Source organism: Neofelis nebulosa, chromosome 4, assembly GCF_028018385.1.
Source record: "Neofelis nebulosa isolate mNeoNeb1 chromosome 4, mNeoNeb1.pri, whole genome shotgun sequence".
In the NCBI taxonomy this organism is placed as follows: Eukaryota; Metazoa; Chordata; class Mammalia; order Carnivora; family Felidae; genus Neofelis; species Neofelis nebulosa.
The window spans coordinates 143,194,758-143,215,763 of NC_080785.1; the positions used below are offsets into that span (position 1 = coordinate 143,194,758).

The window sequence follows — 21,006 nt, forward strand, 5'->3', positions numbered from 1 at the left end:
TAGATAAATGATAAATACATATGTAAGTCATGTATACATACATATATACATACATATGAGAGAATAAACAAATCTCCCATGCAGCATTCCAAATAATATATGACCAGTACTCATTAAAACTCTCAAGGTCATTAAAAACAAGGAAAATCTAAGAAACTTTCCCAGTCCAGAGGAACTTAAGGAGACATGACAACTAAATGCAATGTAGTATTCTAGATGAGATTCTGAAACTGAGAAAGGACATTAGGTAAAAACTAAGGGAATCTGAATAAAGTCTGAGCTTTAGTTATTAATAGCATTCAACATTAGTTCATTAATTGTAACACACATACAACACTTCTGCAAGATGTTAATAATAGGGGAAACTGGGCTCAGGGTACATGGGAACGCTCTGTAATATCTTTGCCATTTTTCTGTAAATCTAAACCTATTTCTTAAAATGAGGTTTATTTTTAAAAGATTTGAACAAGTGAAAAATATCTGCACAGCTTGGCAATTTGGCAATTAGGATCTGTTCTGTTCTTCAAAAATAACAACATAGACCCTAGCTGGCTAAATCTCCTTATCATGTACTCTATGAAACAAGCTGTTTAAAGCCAAGGTTATGAATTCCAAATGAATATTCTAGAAAAAGTGTATTAAAATAACATATACCTTAATATCAAAAGTAGTTCTCTCTAGGGCATGATCACAGATGACCTTTTTGTTGTTGTGTTCTGTGTTTTCCAAGTTATCTGCAATAAGCATGTATTACACATATAATTTCAGAAAGGAGCATAATACTACTAAAAGAAAAGAAAGGTGCTTTTAGTAAAATTTGCAATTAAATAACTGCAGAGGCACCTTCTTTAGGGGAAGGAAAAGGAAGAACATTATTCTATAAATACTATATGCCAGTCCCTGGGCTGGGCACTTAACATATATTATTTCATTAGGTGTGTAAAATAAAGATGTCCTTGAATTGAATCACATTTGGAGAGTATTTTATGTTTATGAAGCCATTATAAGTTTTAAACAAAAATGCAAAGGCATGCTTTTTAGAATTCTGGTCATGCCTTTTTTTTGCTCCGATGCTGAAAGCGCAATTAGTTACCCACCACCTAACATGTCATCTACATTTTTTTCTTGTCACATATTTTTATTTGATCCACTTCTGAAGAGAAGCCAATACACCATGTCATGCCTATATATGAATCTCTTTAAACTAATTTTATGCTTCATTGTGAAATAATTGATTTGTGATTCACAGGACATTAATTAACTCATAAGCCTTTAATAGTAAGTAAATAATGAAGTTTAGAAAATGATGGCATGTAATTGAGTCTAAAGGGACTCTTTTCCACACTTTGTTTTTGTTTTGCTTTTTATATTATATCAAATAAAGATGGACAAAATTTTAATCACATTGATCACAGATGTTAAGATCACAAATTTTATTATATGTCAATATTTTTACATAGGGCCCATTTTCTATAAAAGCCTATCTCAGGACCATTTCCTTTGAAAGCCTAACTCAAAATCAAAACTATAATCAATAACCAATTCCTATTATTCTTGCAAGTGATTGCTGAAAATGAATGCTCAGTAAACCTGTAAATTTGTAGATTTGTAGATGGTTTTCTCTAAAGATTTCCAACAAATATAGAAAAAAAACCTGTTTTTTCCCCTGACACCTCTTTCTAGAGGTGACTTCTAAATTCCATCAAGTGACAATACTGTAATTATTGAGTACTGGCTTAGCATTTTATCATATAGTCTGATTTAATCCCTACAATAATTTGTGGTATAGGTACTATTAGCCCCAATTGAAAGAAGTCTGTGTGAAGTCACACAGCAGTAAGTAGAAGAGTTATGTCTCAAATATGTGTTATATCTGATTCCAAAGCCCAAAGTTTTAATCACCCTGCTGTACTATTTCTTAGCATTGGTGCCTCTATTTGAGACTGAGCTTCAGCTCCCCACTTCCTCAGCTCCCCCTGGGAAGTTGACCTTACCCTAGTTCTATGCCACCCTATCCAAACCACCCTCATCTCTCACCTAGACTACTACAGAAGCCTCCTTGCTGAGATCCATGGTCTCCCTAATCCTTTCTTTGTGTCCTTTTCCTCCATCCCTCAGCCTCAATCCATTCTCTACACTGTAACCACAATGATTTTTCTCAAACCATGAGGCCTATAAGCCATTAACTGTTTGCTGTGTGAATCTCCACCTTCATCTTGTACAATGCTATCCCTCACTCTCTGTGCTCCTGCCATAGTCTAGTCTTCTTTACATATGAATATGTACCATAGTCCCTCCTGCCACAGGACTATTGCATATGCTGTTCCCTCTCCCTGGACCATTCTTTGCCTAGTTAACTCCTACTCACCTTTCACATAACTACTCATGATAACACCAACAGAAAGCATTCCTTGACCTCCATATCAAGACATAACTCCTCCTGTTATACACTCCAGCAACATGCATCTCTGTTCCATTACATGATATCATTACAATGTTATGTTTGCTTTTGTGATTACCTGATTAAGGTCTTATCTAAGCCACTATGTCCTACTATGCACCAGATTTTAAGCTCAGTGAAGACAAAGACTCTGTTTGCTTTTGCTCCCTATTATGATTTTGCACACAGCAAGGTTTCAACAAATGCCTATAACTGAATAACTATTCCCACTCTATACCACTATCATCATCCACATAGGGACTACTATCCTTCTCCAATAGGAAGAATGTCCTCTGCCCCTCCATAAGGTCTAAGGAAGGAGTAAAAATTAGGCAAAGAGGGGAGATAAATACAAACAGTAGTGGCTGCAGAATAAACCTCCTGGGATCCATGGACAAGAATTTCAACAGCTACTTTAAATTCTAGGTATTAGTTTCATATGCATATTTCCAGCCACCAGAATTTCTCAGACGCATTTCAAGTTTAACACGCTCCAAACTGAACTATTTTGATTTCTCCTCTAAATCCATCCCTCCCTAGTTTTCCCCACCTCAATAAATGGCATCACGTTGTATCCAATTCCCAAGCCAAAAACCTAAGAATCATGCCTGATTTGCCTTTTTATCATATACCCTACATTTAAATTCAAATTTGCCCTCTGTTCAAAGCCCTCCAATGGCTCCTTTTGTACTTAAATAAAATCCAAAATCTTTATTTGACCTTAACACTTTTCATAATATGGCCCCTCATCATCTCTTTGGCCTTGTTTCCTCTTTTGTTCCCTTCCTCATAGCAGTTCAGCATCATGGGCTTCTTTACCAATGTTCTTGGAAGATGCACATGACCACTTCAGAATCTTTGTACTTGCTTCCCTGTGCCTCAAAGGGTCTTACCTCAGAAATTTACTCAGTTCATACTCCCTACTACCTTCAGGGCACACTGTTCACGTTTCCCTTATTAAAAGTTCTTCCCTCATCACCATATCTACACAGCCCTCATTGGTGTTCTAAGCTCTGTATCTCTTTCCCTTTTATAAATAGCACTTATCACTACTGTATTAAATTATATATTTATTTATGTATTTATTCATCTATGCCTCTACTGTTATATATTTTTTTTTAATGTTTATTTATTTTTGAGACAGAGAGAGACAGAGCATGAACAGGGGAGGGGCAGAGAGAGGGGGAGACACAGAATCGGAAGCAGGCTCCAGGCTCTGAGCCATCAGCCCAGAGCCCGACGCGGGGCTCGAACTCACGGACCGCGAGATCGTGACCTGAGCTGAAGTGGGACGCTTAACCTACTGAGCCACCCAGGCGCCCCTCTACTGCTATATTTTAAACTCCTCAAGGGTTATCTGTCCTGTTAAGTATCTAGGAGCTAAATAATTATCCCATGAATGAATGAACATTATTGTCAAAGCCCAACTCTTTTGCATTATTTAACAGTTTGAATTTTTTATGTCAGAGTAGACTTGGAATAGGAAATAAATGAACTATTTAATAACTAATGTTAAAAAAAGATAGCAATGCAAAATGTAATCTTTTAATGATTAGATAAGAATGATTACAAATCTGTACAAAAGAGTTGTAAAAAATTAATTAAAGCTTATTGTTGTGGTTTCTTAATTGGTTTAGGAAACTTTGAGATCAGATGAATTATTTCCTTTATTGTTTCCCTTTAGCCTTCCTCTGCAAAGTCTGTCATTAATGGCTACTCATGACAATCATATGGCAATAATATTATGTGTCAATGCAAAGATTATATAATGTATAAGAAAAAAGACAACAATGTTAAAGGTAGTAAATTTGTTAAGTGATTCACCCTGTGATTACTCAGTAAGTAAAAGCATAAGAGATATGGACAGAAGCTCACTATTAATTTTTTTCTTATTTTTTTAAATTATTTACTTATTTATTTATTTATTTAATGTATGAAATTTACTGTCAAATTGGTTTCCATACAACACCCAGTGCTCATCCCAAAAGGTGCCCTCCTCAATACCCATCACCCACCCTACCCTCCCTCCCACCCCCCATCAACCCTCAGTTTCTTCTCAGTTTTTAAGAGTCTCTTATGCTTTGGCTCTCTCCCACTTTAACCCCCTTTTTTTTTTTTCCTTCCCCTCCCCCATGGGTTTCTGTTACGTTTCTCAGGATCCACATAAGAGTGAAACCATATGGTATCTGTCTTTCTCTGCATGGCTTATTTCACTTAGCATCACACTCTCCAGTTCCATCCACGTTGCTACAAAAGGCCATATTCCATTTTTTCTCATTGCCACGTAGTATTCCACTGTGTATATAAACCACAATTTCTTTATCCATTCATCAGTTGATGGACATTTAGGCTCTTTCCATATTTTGGCTATTGTTGAGAGTGCTGCTATAAACATTGGGGTACAAGTGCCTCTATGCATCAGTACTCCTGTATCCCTTGCATAAATTCCTAGCAGTGCTATTGCTGGGTCATAGGGTAGGTCTATTTTTAATTTTCTGAGGAACCTCCACACTGCTTTCCAGAGCGGCTGCACCAATTTGCATTCCCACCAACAGTGCAAGAGGGTTCCCGTTTCTCCACATCCTCTCCAGCATCTATAGTCTCCTGATTTGTTCATTTTGGCCACTCTGACTGGCGTGAGGTGATATCTGAGTGTGGTTTTGATTTGTATTTCCCTGATAAGGAGCGACGTTGAACATCTTTTCATGTGCCTGTTGGCCATCTGGATGTCTTCTTTAGAGAAGTGTCTATTCATGTTTTCTGCCCATTTCTTCACTGGGTTATTTGTTTTTCGGGTGTGGAGTTTGGTGAGCTCTTTATAGATTTTGGATACTAGCCCTTTGTCCTATATGTCATTTGCAAATATCTTTTCCCATTCCGTTGGTTGCCTTTTAGTTTTGTTGGTTGTTTCCTTTGCTGTGCAGAAGCTTTTTATCTTCATAAGGTCCCAGTAATTCACTTTTGCTTTTAATTCCCTTGCCTTTGGGGATGTGCCGAGTAAGAGATTGCTACGGCTGAGGTCAGAGAGGTCTTTTCCTGCTTTCTCCTCTAAGGTTTTGATGGTTTCCTGTCTCACATTCAGGTCCTTTATCCATTTTGAGTTTATTTTTGTGAATGGTGTGAGAAAGTGGTCTAGTTTCAACCTTCTGCATGTTGCTGTCCAGTTCTCCCAGCACCATTTCTTAAAGAGACTGTCTTTTTTCCATTGGATGTTCTTTCCTGCTTTGTCAAAAATGAGTTGGCCATACATTTGTGGGTCTAGTTCTGGGGTTTCTATTCGATTCCATTGGTCTATGTGTCTGTTTTTATGCCAATACCATGCTGTCTTGATGATGACAGCTTTGTAGTAGAGGCTAAAGTCTGGGATTGTGATGCCTCCTGCTTTGGTCTTCTTCAAAATTACTTTGGCTATTCGGGGCCTTTTGTGGTTCCATATGAATTTTAGGATGGCTTGTTCTAGTTTCAAGAAGAATGCTGGTGCAATTTTGATTGGGATTGCATTGAATGTGTAGATAGCTTTGGGTAGTATTGACATTTTGACAATATTTATTCTTCCAATCCATGAGCAAGGAATGTCTTTCCATTTCTTTATATCTTCTTCAATTACCTGCATAAGCTTTCTATAGTTTTCAGCATACAGATCTTTTACATCTTTGGTTAGATTTATTCCTAGGTATTTTATGCTTCTTGGTGCAATTGTGAATGGGATCAGTTTCTTTATTTGTCTTTCTGTTGCTTCATTGTTAGTGTATAAGAATGCAACTGATTTCTGTACATTGATTTTGTATCCTGCAACTTTGCTGAATTCATGTATCAGTTCTAGCAGACTTTTGGTGGAGTCTCGGATTTTCCATGTATAATATCATGTCATCTGCAAAAAGCGAAAGCTTGACTTCATCTTTGCCAATTTTGATGCCTTTAATTTCCTTTTGTTGTCTGATTGCTGATGCTAGAACTTCCAGCACTATATTAAACAACAGTGGTGAGAGTGGGCATCCCTGTCGTGTTCCTGATCTCAGGGAAAAAGCTCTCAGTTTTTCCCCGTTGAGGATGATGTTAGCTGTGGGATTTTCATAAATGGCTTTTATGATCTTTAGGTATGTTCCTTCTATCCTGACTTTCTCAAGCGTTTTTATTAAGAAAGGGTGCTGGATTTTGTCAAAGGCCTTTTCTGCATCGATTGACAGGATCATATGGTTCTTCTCTTTTTTTGTTGTTAATGTGATGTATCACGTTGATTGATTTGCGAATGTTGAACCAGCCCTGCATCCCAGGAATGAATCCCACTTGATCATGGTGAATAATTCTTTTTATATGCTGTTGAATTCGATTTGCTAGTATCTTATTGAGAATTTTTGCATCCATATTCATCAGGGATATTGGCCTGTAGTTCTCTTTTTTTACTGGGTCTCTCTGTCTGGTTTAGGAATCAAAGTAATACTGGCTTCATAGAATGAGTCTGGAAGTTTTCCTTCCCTTTCTATTTCTTGGAATAGCTTGAGAAGGATAGGTATTATCTCTGCTTTAAACGTCTGGTAGAACTCCCCTGGGAAGCCATCTGGTCCTGGACTCTTATTTGTTGGGAGATTTTTGATAACCGATTCAATTTCTTCGCTGGTTATGGGTCTGTTCAAGCTTTCTATTTCCTCCTGATTGAGTTTTGGAAGAGTGTGGGTGTTTAGGAATTTGTCCATTTCTTCCAGGTTGTCCAATTTGTTGGCATATAATTTTTCATAGTATTCCCTGATAATTGTTTGTATCTCTGAGGGACTGGTTGTAATAATTCCATTTTCATTCATGATTTTATCTATTTGGGTCATCTCCCTTTTCTTTTTGAGAAGCCTGGCTAGAGGTTTGTCAATTTTGTTTATTTTTTCAAAAAACCAACTCTTCGTTTCGTTGATCTGCTCTACAGTTTTTTTAGATTCTATATTGTTTATTTCTGCTCTGATCTTTATTATTTCTCTTCTTCTGCTGGGTTTAGGCTGCCTTTGCTATTCTGCTTCTATTTCCTTTAGGTGTGCTGTTAGATTTTGTATTTGGGATTTTTCTTGTTTCTTGAGATAGGCCTGGATTGCAATGTATTTTCCTCTCAGGACTGCCTTCGCTGCGTCCCAAAGCATTTGGATTGGTGTATTTTCATTTTCGTTTGTTTCCATATATTTTTTAATTTCTTCTCTAATTGCCTGGTTGACCCACTCATTCGTTAGTAGGGTGTTCTTTAACTTCCATGCTTTTGGAGGTTTTCCAGATTTTTCCTGTGGTTGATTTCAAGCTTCATAGCATTGTGGTCTGAAAGTATGCATGGTATAATTTCAATTCTTGTAAACTTATGAAGGGCTGTTTTGTGACCCAGTATATGATCTATCTTGGAGAATGTTCCATGTGCACTCGAGAAGAAAGTATATTCTTTTGCTTTGGGATGCAGAGTTCTAAATATATCTGTCAAGTCCATCTGATCCAATGTATCATTCAGGGCCCTTGTTTCTTTATTGACTGTGTGTCTAGATGATCTATCCATTTCTGTAAGTGGGGTGTTAAAGTCCCCTGCAATGACCACATTCTTATCAATAAGGTTGCTTATGTTTATGAGTAATTGTTTTATATATTTGGGGGCTCCGGTATTTGGCGCATAGACATTTATAATTGTTAGCTCTTCCTGATGGATAGACCCTATAATTATTATATAATGCCCTTCTTCATCTCTTGTTACAGCCTTTAATTTAAAGTCTAGTTTGTCTGATATAAGTATGGCCACTCCAGCTTTCTTTTGGCTTCCAGTAGCATGATAAATAGTTCTCCATCCCCTCACTCTCAATCTAAAGGTGTCCTCAGATCTAAAATGAGTCTCTTGTAGACAGCAAATAGATGGGCCTTGTTTTTTTATCCATTCTGATAATGGATAAAGAACCTATGTCTTTTGGTTGGCGCATTTAATCCATTTACATTCAGTGTTATTATAGAAAGATACGGGTTTAGAGTCATTGTGATGTCTGTATGTTTTATGCTTGTAGTGATGTCTCTGGTACTTTGTCTCACAGGATCCCCCTTAGGATCTCTTGTAGGGCTGGTTTAGTGGTGACAAATTCCTTCAGTTTTTGTTTGTTTGGGAAGACCTTTATCTCTCCCTCTATTCTAAATGACAGACTTGCTGGATAAAGGATTCTCGGCTGCATATTTTTTCTGTTTAGCACACTGAAGATATCGTGCCAAGCCTTTCTGGCCTGCCAAATTTCAAAAGAGAGATCAGTCACGAGTCTTATAGGTCTCCCTTTATATGTGAGGGCACGTTTATCCCTTGCTGCTTTCAGAATTTTCTCTTTATCCTTGTATTTTGCCAGTTTCACTATGATATGTCGTGCAGAAGATCGATTCAAGTTACGTCTGAAGGGAGTTCTCTGTGCCTCTTGGATTTTAATGCCTTTTTCCTTCCCCAGTTCAGGGAAGTTCTCAGCTATAATTTCTTCAAGTAACCCTTCAGCACCTTTCCCTCTCTCTTCCTCCTCTGGGATACCAATTATGCGTATATTATTTCTTTTTAGTGTATCACTTAGTTCTCTAATTTTCCCCTCATACTCCTGGATTTTTTTATCTCTCTTTTTCTCAGCTTCCTCTTTTTCCATAACTTTATCTTCTAGTTCACCTATTCTCTCCTCTGCCTCTTCAATCCGAGCTGTCGTCGTTTCCATTTTGTTTTGCATTTCGTTTAAAGCGCTTTTCAGTGCCTCGTGACTGTTCCTTAGTCCCTTGATCTCTGTGGCAAGAGATTCTCTGCTGTCCTCTATACTGTTTTCAAGCCCAGCGATTAATTTTATGACTATTATTCTAAATTCACTTTCTGTTATATTATTTAAATCCTTTTTGATCAGTTCATTAGCTGTTGTTATTTCCTGGAGATTCTTCTGAGGGGAATTCTTCCGTTTGGTCATTCTGGATAGTCCCTGGAGTGGTGAGGACCTGCAGGGCACTTCCCCTGTGCTGTGGTGTATAACTGGAGTTGGTGGGCGGGGCCGCAGTCCAACCTGATGTCTGCCCCCAGCCCACCGCTGGGGCCACAGTCAGACTGGTGTGTGCCTTCTCTTCCCCTCTCCTAGGGGCGGGATTCACTGTGGGGTGGCGTGGCCCGTCTGGGCTACTTGCACACTGCCAGGCTTGTGGTGCTGGGGATCTGGTGTATTAGCTGGGGTCGGTAGGCAAGGTGCACAGGGGCAGGAGGGGCAGGCTTAGCTCGCTTCTCCTTAGGTGATCCACTTCAGGAGGGGCCCTGTGGCAGCGGGAGGGAGTCAGATCCGCTGCCGGAGGTTTGGCTCCGCAGAAGCACAGAGTTGGGTGTTTGCGCAGAGGGAGCAAGTTCCCTGGCAGGAACTGGTTCTCTTTGGGATTTTGGCTGGGGGATGGGCGGGGGAGATGGCGCTGGCAAGTGCTTTTGTTCCCCACGAAACTGAGCTCTGTCGTCCTTTGTTCCCCGCCAAGCTGAGCTCTGTCGTCCGGGGGCTCAGCATCTCTCCCTCCCTTTGTCCTCCAGCCTTCCCGCTTTCTGAGCAGAGATGTTAACTTATGACCTCCCAGACGCTAAGTTGCGCTTGATGTCGGAACACAGTCTGTCAGGCCCCTCCGCTTTTGCCAGCCAGACTCGGGGGCTCTGCTTGGTTGGCGGGCCGCCCCTCCGCTCTGGCTCCCTCCCGCCAGTCCGTGCAGCGCGCACCGCCTCTCTGCCCTTTCTACCCTCTTCCGTGGGCCTCTCGTCTGCGCTTGGCTCCGGAGACTCAGTTCTGCTAATCCTCTGGCGGTTTTCTGGGTTATTTAGGCAGGTGTAGGTGGAATCTAAGTGATCAGCAGGACGCGCGGTGAGCCCAGCGTCCTCCTACGCCACCATCTTCCCTCCCCTCCTCCTAATTTTTTTCTTTATGTTACACTAACATTACATTACAAATTACAAATTTCTGATTCAAGCAAAAAAGAAAGATGACAGGCAAATTAACACTATATTTTCTGTTTTAGATGACGGATACTTCACCCTAAAGTTTTCAGCATGCTAGAGGAAAGCTGAGAGAGCTCATAAGGACCAATTTATTTCAACAGGTCAGAAAAGCAAAGAATCAGTCCAGACACTCCTCTTCCCAGTACTCAGTGCCACCTTCCCCCACTATTCAATGCATCATCGAGCCCTATTAATATGTCTCAAAGTCGTCAGTTTAATGCTTTAGGTAGCCACTGCCCCAATCCTCTTACTCGGGTTATAAAATAGTTTCTTGCAGCATCTGGGTGGCTCAGTTGGTTAAATGTCCAACCCTTGATTTTGGTTCATTTATCATCTCACACGTTCATGAGATCGAGCCCCGCATCCAGCTCTGCACTGACAGCATGGAGCCTGACTGAGATTCTCTCTCTCCCTCTCTCTCTGCCCCTCCCCTGCTTGCTCATGGGTGTGCAAGTGTGCGCACACACGCGCGCACACACACACACACATACACACACACGCTCTCGCTCTCAAAATAAATAAAACAGGATTTTTTTTAAGTTTCCTGAAATGTTACTCCACATTCATCTGTTTTCCTTCAGCTCCATTCTCCAGTTTACAGCAGAGGATATTCTAAGACACAAATCCAGTAATGTCCTTCTATTCCTTAAAAACATACAGTGGCCTCTTCTTGCTTTTAGAAGAATTCTGGTCCTTAATGAGGCCTAAAGGCCACATGTGTTCTGGCCTCTGCCTAACTCCCCAACCTCATTAGGAACCACTATTGCCTTTACTCTTTCCACTTGAGCCACACCATTTTCCTGTTTGATCCTTCAAGATGCCAAATGCCTTTCTGTCTCAGAGCCCCCCTCTGTAGGTATCATTATGATTTCAGATCAAGGCCATTCCCTGAAGGGAAGTCTCCCAGTCCCTCCAGACTAGGAGAGACTCTTCAGTTACAAGTCCTCATAGGTGTTCTCTGACCTTTTCCACTACAACACATGCCATAATTACACATTTATTTATTTACTATTTCTCTTCTACATTATACCCTGTACGCCTCCTAAAAGCAGGAACCACAGTAGTGGCACTTGCTATTATATCCCAACACTTAACGTGTAATCTAGTATACAGAAGTTCAGTAAATATTCCATGATAACTGCATGAGATGAGAAGAGACAGCCAAATGTTGGCATAAGGAATCTGTGCTACATTTAAGAGCATTTTCCCAGCATCAATTAACATTGGAAGGGGATCCCAAAAAAGGTTGAAGAATCATCCTCTACGGAGACTCTTAAAAAAACAGTATGTATCAGCCTAGAGCTGCACTATACAATATGGTAGCCACTAGCCAAATGTGGCTATTGAGTTCTTGAAGTATGAGAAAAGTCCTAAATTTTTATATTGACTACATGTTGAAATACTATTTTGGATATATTAGGTTAAATAAAATATATTGCTAAACTTAATTTTGCCTCTTTATTTTTAACTTTTTTAATGTAACTACTAGGAAATTTAAAATATATGAATCTCACATTATATTTCTGCTAGACCACAGTGGTCTATGCATTTCAGGACAATACTACCTGAAGATAGGCATGACATAGTGAGACAAACCGTGGACAAGGATCTGAATATTGCAAAAAGTCCTGAAGAATCTTCTTGTGCTAGCAGTGTGTTTCTGTCTCCCAATATCATCCCATCCCACTTGGCTGTGCCTGTGCTATTTCACCACACACCCAAATATTTGTTCAATACATGGACCCACTTGGTTAAACAAAGTGAACTTCTAAGTTCCTCCTTATGCCTTTCGGTAATTTAAAGTCTAACATAAAGTTTGCAAAGTTCAGCTTTATCACTTTACTGAATTCCAAATGGCCAGTTTGTTGACAGAGGGCTTGGGACAAAGTGTGGCATGATATGTCATTTCTAGCCAAGATAACTAGGAACCAAATATTGCAAGCAGTAGCTCTATGTAGAACTGCAGATTCACAGTTTTACGAATTCTCTACATACCTCTGAAAGCTTCACACCTCAGAGTTTTCTTTTTGTTCCTATAGCAGTTTGCCCATGTCCTTTTCACATGCTGTCTTCCTCTTAAGATCCTGAGGCAAGTGAATGGATTTATCTTGGTATCCCTAATATCTAGCCTAGCACAGTGCCTGATACAAAGTAAGCACTCAATAAATCTTTTCTAGAATGTGTTGAGTGAATGTACTTTCCCTTACTCTGATCACTCCTTGACTCTAACCTAAGCACTGACTGTAGATAAAATTTATAGGCTTGTACTTAATGAGCCATCACCCAGAGATTGTTTTAGGACCATTTTATGAGTATGTGTTTTAAGTGACTAAATCAAAGACAGAGTATTGAACCTCTTGAAAATGCTTAGAGCTATGCTTTAAGCATTTCACATGTTCAGTATACACTAACTGGCTAACAAATTATAATCATTAGATCAAATACTATTCCCACAAAAAGGTGAAGGACCAGACCACAATTTCTCTTAGCACACTCCACTTCATGATCAACAGGCTATGCTTAGGTATACAATTAGTATTGACACAACTTAGTGAGTGTACCTCTAACACGTAAGCTACAGTTTAGGATAAGCTGCAACCACCAAAATATGAAGTCCAGGTGATTCCTTTTGAACATAAACTCTTCATAACATAAAGATGACTGAAAAAATACATCAAGAATGTGTACTGAATAATTTATCTTAGGCAATTAGGTCTAGGTGAGTAGAGCCACAAAGTAGTTGTGGGTACATGACAGACTAATACCTACAAGCTTCATGTTTGACCAGCTGTAACCAAGACCTTGCTTCTGCACAAGGACATTAAGAGGCACAGCAGCGTGCCTGTTGACTGCCAGAAATCAACATGAGGAGACAGATAACCATGGTACCTGGCAGCCTGAGAAATTCTCTGTTTCAGCAAAAGCATCAGGCGGGTTAACCAGGTGAAGGACAATGCAACAAATATCATCCACAGTTCTAGAAATTTTTGCTAATAGGAGCCCAGTCCAAGTATACTCTTGGGCTGAGTCCAACATCTGAGTGAAATGTGAACATTAACCACTCAGGTATAAGTAAATTGGAAATTCAGTTTTGGGGATTTCAGTTGAGTGATTCTCATCAAGAAGTCACAACCTCAAGGCAGAAGAGATTTTGCTTTATAGCAGGTTTTTCTTCTACACTGATAGCCCAAGCAGAAATACTAGATCACAAGATTGTTTTTAATGGTTAAAGTGTATGTGTGCATGTATGTATGCGTGTGTACTTCTCCAAGTTTTGTAAACCTGAACAACCAACATTTATACATATAAATGGCTAACCTGGCATACATCCAGGCCATTACTACTTTTATCCTTGGTGGCCATCGACTGCCTTAGCAATGATCTAGAGAAAATGTGTATGGAGAAATTGCAATCCCATTTCAGTAATTGATAGATAGTGGGTCCCAGGCTTTGTGGTAGTCATAACCTCTAGCCATTCCATTTTTCCATAAACAAAGGAATAATAAATTGATGTGGATTCAACTAGGGGCATGAACATTATCTTTGCCAACATATTCTCTTCTTGCTAAGAACTGCTACTTGCCATTTTGCAAGCAATCAGTGTAGCAAAGAGATCTCATAAAACTCATAAAAAGCTATTTAACCCATTATGTGAATGAGATGCTACAGAAGAAAAAGAAATGATAGGTAATAGGGAAGGGGAAGGAAGGAAAATATGGGATTTTCCAGAGCAATGATAATATATAGGAAAATTCAAAGGGGAATTATAAAATAATTTCGGCTACATTATGAATTAGGATATTGGATTGTCTAAGAACCCAACTACCATTTGTAATGACGTTTCCATGGGGAATGTCTCTAAAATGATTTTCTGAAATGAAATCTCCTTTATATCACTTTTTGCCTAGAAAAAGATTTAAATGAAGAGCAGTAAAAAGTAGTTATGGTTAATAAAAAATCAAAAGAATTCATTTATTCTGCCCTACTTATTGGAGTTACAGGAAAGTAAACAAAGCATTTGTATGCTAACTTTAACCAGATGTAGGGGTACCATAAAATACAAAGGAGGGGCCTAGAGGTAGAGAGGTGGTCAAAGAAGGCATGTAAGGGGGATGATTTGAGAGACTTGAAAGAATGTAAAGGGCAGATAAGAGTATTCTTGGCATAATAAAAAAAATAAAAAACAAAAAATTACTTCTGGAAGCAAGAGAAATAATAAAGTCAAGGAAGACTCCCAGATTTCTGGTTTTAGCTCCAAAGAAATAGTGGTACCACTCCCCAAGAGAGGGAAAAAAGAGAGTTACAGAATGAGGAGAAAAATGTAGAGCTTAATTTGGGATGTGAATACAAAAGTACCTAAGGAACATACAAGTGGTGGTATCTGGGAATCAGGTAGACATCCAGAGCTCAGGCTTATGAGACTTTTAGGCTGGAAACACAGATTTTTAAGCCATGGGGAGAGTAATTAAGGGCTTTGGAGAGAACAAATCCCCCTCTCCAAGAGTGTGCTGGTGTATGAAGGGGTAATCTCAAAGGATAGGTAACAAAAGAAGAATGGCCAGAATGGTTGGAGTAAAAAATAAAGATGCCACTGAAGCAAAATAAAAAGAAGAATTTTGAGGAGGAAAGAATGATCAACAAGGACGGTCAACTAATATGAAGACTGATAAAAATCTGTTGGATTGAATTATATGGGGCCATTGGCATTCGGTAAGAACAGTAGAGTGGAATGGTGCAGGAGGACAATAGTTGAATTGTGGTGGACTAAGATGTAGAGTCAGGTAAGTAGACAATTCTCAAAGAGTGTGCCTATCCAGATGCAAATAAAGATACGGATGTACTGGGAGGGCAACGTGGGCTTGAGGGAGGGAAGGCTTTTATTTCATTTTGCTTTGTTTACATAGTCAAGTAAAGGAGTCAGCAAGAGAAAGGAAGAATTTAACGATATGAATGAGAAAAAAAAATCAAGAAACTGAGAGAGTTATAAAGGAGGGAAAGACTGGGACTCAGAGCCCACATGGAAGGAATTAGCCTTAAATAGGAAGAGATCTATATCCTTCATGGGAGGAACAAAAGGAAAGGAGAGAAATATAAAAGTAGGATAGGTAAGATAATAAGTTTGTTGCCTGGAGTTGGGGGTGTTCTCTCTGATGATTTCTGTTGTCTTTGTGCAGCAAGAAATGAGCTCATCAGCTGAGAAGAGGTGGGAGTAAAAAGCTGTAGAGTGACAGCTTTAAGCAGAGTGCACAGTGGGAGAGAGCGAATTCTATATACCTAGAAGGCTTGCCAAACTCAACCAAAAGCATAACAAGGTACTTGGGTTTTGCCAGCAACTGGTTGAAGTACTGGCTCATGGTCTGTGAAGTTTATAGTTTATGGACTGGGGAAAAAGAGAAATGAAGAGATTTGAGGTTTCTATGAGAAGAAAGAATAATTGTTGGGGGAAGAGATTGAGAGACATGGAAAATTAGATGTTGAAAATTAATATTGCTAAAGTAGAGCAAGAATATAGCAAGAATCAGGGCATGGGAACTGTTGTACGTGGTTGAAGTTGAGTGGAGATAAAGATCATGAGAGTTGATAAAGTCACAGAAATGAGATGTTGTTTAAGTTGGGTAAGTTGTTGGATAAGTTGTTCACATAGGCATGGAAGTCACTCAGAACAATGGTACAAATTGCAACAAAAAACAATGAACAGATTGTCTTTAATTAATAAATAGAAAAGCTGTGATAAATACCAAAATTGAAGTACTTAAAAAATTAAAAAAAAAACAATTAAGAAGGGTAGAGGAAGGTCATGCAAAACAATCTTAAAAGTTTCCAATGGCCAAAGCTTTTTGAGCAATAAAACAATTGGTTTGGATTATAGCATAAAAATAAAATAAACAACCATGAATTAATACTGATATAAATAAGTGATTAAATAAATAAATAGGGGGGAAGTGACAAATTTTCCATACAGAATAATTCTAAATACTAAATATAGAAGGAATGAGGAAAATTGAAAATTACCACAGAAATATTTGTTTTAGGCAAGATCCACAGATGAATGCTAAAAGTAGCCACCAAACATTAAGGAGAAACAGGATATTCACATAGCCTTGAACTATCTTCCCAATATATTTATTAATTACTGTGGTGATTTTAACATATATCTAAACATTTTTCAATATTTCTCCCTCTAGGAAGTGGAGCTTAATTCTCCTCCCCTTATGTGTGAGCTAGATTTAGTGACTCCTGTCTAACCCAAGAGTCTGAAAAGGCGAAAAAAAATGATTAACTTTACAGTGGAGAAACCTGGGAGACACTACTTTAACCAAGGGATCAAGGTTTATAGCACCAGTCCTAAGTCATATTGACATCATGCACCCCCTAATATGATGTGATGGGAAGGATACTTCACTTCTGCAGCAGTCTTCCTCCAAATCCTAACCCCAGTCTAATCAATTGAAAACATGTCACAATGAGGGACAAATTGAGGGACATTCTAAAAACATCTAGTCAGTAATCTTCAAAAGTGTCAAAGTCATGAAAAATAAGGAAAGGCTATAAAACAAGGAAAGATAGATTGGAGAAGCCTAAAGAGACATAACAACCAAGAGCAACGTGGCACTGGACTGGATCTTGAAACAGAGGACATGTGTAAAAACTGGTGAAATCCAATTAAAGCCTGTCATTTAGTTGATAATGTTGAACCAATGCTAATTTCCTTGTTTCGATAAGAGGCTAACATTAGGGAAGTGGGCTGAAGGGTATATGGGAATTCTGTATACTTCTTTAGAACTCTTGTAAATAGGAATTCATTTAAAATAAAAAATTTAAAAGAAAAGCTTTAATGAAGAAGAATGGGTAGCAAGGAGACCACTGTATTATCTAATAAAAGATAGGGGATATAATGAGTGTGGAAGATGGATGGCATGAGGCTCACTGGAGCAGGAGGTTTTACAGAAAGATGAAGGAATGTTTTGAGACATCATTAATGGAGTGAAAAATAGAGGCCAGCTTATCAACTCTGCATTAGAACACAATGTTTATTTGACTAGACGCTATTGCTATGTCTGGAGGTCAAAGAAGAATTGAAAAGTATTCACTGCATTGGGTAATTATTTGGTCCAAGTATTATATGGACCACTGGTCCTGATGAGAAAGGCCATCATCCTTGAAATCTATCAATATCAATCAGCTCCCTTCCATTATCCATGGCAAATCCATGATATTTCCAGTTTCAAAGTTTGCAGCCCCCATGAACAAAGTTTTGTAAGTGATTTGAGGAATGCCACAATCCCAAGTTGTTTTGCATAGTAACAATGGCATATCTGGAACCTAGTGAATGATCAAGTTCCCTGCTCATATTTGCAGCTTTCCTCACCTTTGACTGCCTCTTATCAAGGGGAGAGTTTTTCTACAAAGTGCTCTAAACATTAGGTCAAACTAGCAAAAAAATTAACAAGGAAAGGAATTTTTAAAAATCAAAACTAATGTTTGTTCAGTGCCTGTCAAGAGTTCAAGCTAGTAACTGATACTTTTACATAAATGATCTCATTTAGGAATAATTCAGAAAATGTGAATAAAAATATGTAAAATGAAACACTGATAAATACTATTCACTGTACTAATTGGAAAAATTAATAACATACACTACTTTAAATTTAAGATTTAGGAAAAACATGGATCAAAAAGATGGGAAGGAAAAGGGTTTAAAGTACTCACAGGTGGACTCTTCCACTATAGCCTTAGCTGTCTTTTAATCCAACCTACAGTTTATCTATCGTGTGTAAGTACCAGCCCACAACCACAGCAAAGTCACAGCTGCAAACAGAGCAATGCAACAAAGGAGACTCACCAAGGCATACAGAGTAAACACCGCCCATCACAACCAGCAAAACAACTCAACTCTGCATTCATATTCATCACAAAATTCCAGAAAGAAAAAAATAAGAACTCCCAAATTTTCAAAAGGGTTCCACTTGATAGATCAGTCTAACAAAGACAACTAGAATTAAAATATAATGATAATAGATAAATGAAAGACAGATGATAGGTTAGGTAGACACATATAGACAGACAGGTAGATGAAACAATGATAAATGTGTTCTAGGAACCAGATCTGAAAATTCAGTTAATAATGTCCAATAGATTAGAAAATGAAAAAAGACATTTTCTAAGATGAGCAATATCTGAATGCTTTTATAAACAATAAACAACTGCAATAAAACAACATTATCATTTTTTCAGTGCTTAACTTCTGAGAAGCTTAAAGTGCTTTATATGTAATGTCAGTCCTACTCCCAGAGAATTAAGTGGGAATCAGCATCATGAATAAATAAACTGATCCACTCAAAAGCACACAGCAAAAATGACTGGGCCAAATAAAATCCTAGAAAAGTGTTGTATGCAGTACAGAAGAGTTACAGTGGAAACCTGGAAAGGCACACAGAGATTGTCCTAAAAGACATTAAAAACAAACAAACTTTTTTTTTCAGTAATAAAAAAAAAATCATACACTAGAAACAAGAGGAAATGAAGAATTTGAACAGATGGGGGACTTGTAGGCTTATTTTAGGTGGTTCCTAACTAATAACAGATACTTTGATGAACTATCACATTCAGGTTTCCCTAGGAATTTTCTCTAACTGAAATGAATATAGTGTTCTCACACAACTCAAAATTTCAGCCAAATTTAATACATACACTAGGCCATATAATTTACTGGGTTAGGGAACATATAATATCTACCTTTTAAATGAATTCTATTGAGAAAAAAAATTCAGATACTTTTATTCAGTTTTGACACTATAGTAACTAGGATTTGAAAAAATATTTTTATTGAAATATATATAGAGAGAGTACACATACCTTTTTTTTAATTTTTTAAATAGATTTTATTTTTAGAGCAGTTTTATTTTCACAGAAATATTGAGAAGAAAGTAAAGAGATTTCCCATATTCTCCCTGCCCCCCCCCCTCCACATGCATAGACCTCCTTGCCATTAACATCCCCCACAAGAATGGTACATTTGTTGCAACTGATGAACCTACATTGACATATTATTATCACCCAAAGCCCATAGTTTACATTAGGGTTCACTCTTAGTGAGTGAACATTCCATAGATTTGGACAAATGTATAATGACATGTATCCATCATTATAGTATCCTACAGAATATTTTCATTGCCCTAGAAATACTCTACACTCCATCTCCCTACCTTTAACTCGAAACCACTGACCTTTTTACTGACTCCATAGTTTTGTCTTTTCTAAAATGTCATATAGTTGGAATCACATAGTATGTAGCTTTTTCAGATTGGCTTCTCTCAGTAATATGCAGTTATGGTTCCTCCATATCTTTCTATGGCTTCATAGCTCATTTATTTTTAGCACTGAATAATATCCCATTATCTGGATGTACCACATTTTATCCATTCAGCTACTGAAGGACATCTTGGTTACTTCTAAATTTTGACAATTATGAATAAAGTTTCTATAAACATGCATTTGCAGGTTTTTACATGGACATGTTTCCAACCCCTCTGGAAAAAATAGCAAGGAATAGGAGTACAGGATTATATGGTAAGAGTATATTTAGTTTTGTGAGAAATTACCAAACTGTCTTCGAAAGTAGCTATACCATTTTGTATTCCCACCAGCAGTGAATGAGAGTTCCTGTTGCTCCATATCCTCTCCAGCATTTGGTATTGTCAGTGTTCTGGATTCTGACCACTCTGACAGGTGGTAGGTAGTAGTATCTCATTGTTGTTTTAGTCTGCGTTTTGCTGAGGGCATATGATGTGGGCCATATTTTCATATGCTTATCTGCTATTTGTATATCTTCTTTAATGAGGTCTTTGTCAAGGTCTTTGGCTCATTTGTTAATCAGGTGTTTGTTTTCTTATTGTTGAGTTTTAAAAATTCCTTTTATATTATGGATAACAGTCCTTTATCAGATGAATCTTTTGAAAGTAATTTTTCCAGTCTGGGTCCTGTTTTCTCATTCTCTTGACAGTGTCTTTTGTAGAGCAGACTTAAAATTTTAATGAAGTCCAGCTTATCAAGTCTAAAAAGTACAAAGCCATCAAACGTTTCTTCTATGTTTTCTTCTAGGGGTCTTATATTCAGGAATGTTCTCCAGTTTGAGCTAATTTTTGTGAGGGGTGTAAGGTATGTGTCTGGATTTACCTTTTTGCATGTGATTATCCAGTTGTTAAAAAGACTATCTTTGCTCTGTTGTATTGTGTTTGCTTCTTTATCAAGACAAGTTGACTATATTTATGTGTCTTAAGTATAAGGAGTAACAAATTTTCACAAACTGAATATACCAAAATAACCATATTTTAAATATTATGAGAACATCTAACTAAAGAAATACTCCTCAGTCTTTCATATACATGTTCAAATATTATCAAAAACATTTGCTGACAAGGCTGTCTGGGTGGCTCAGTCAGTTAAGCACCCAACTTTGGCTCAGGTCATGATCTCATGGTTTGTGAGTTTGAGCCCCACATTGGGCTCACTGCTGTCAGTGCAGAGTCCCCTCTGAAAACTCTGTCCCCCTCTCTCTCTCTGCACCTCAGCACATGCGTGCATG

General features: G+C 38.1%; 1 long non-coding RNA gene across 1 annotated transcript in view; it reads right to left on the reverse strand.

Annotated features, from left to right (window-relative positions):
- The window catches only part of LOC131509979 (uncharacterized), a 224,790-nt gene that overhangs the window by 178,822 nt on the left and 24,962 nt on the right, over positions 1 to 21,006 (reverse strand). The window contains exon 3 of the long non-coding RNA XR_009260840.1: positions 655 to 734. This is a non-coding gene — a long non-coding RNA (uncharacterized LOC131509979). The remainder of the gene's footprint in view (positions 1 to 654; positions 735 to 21,006) is intronic.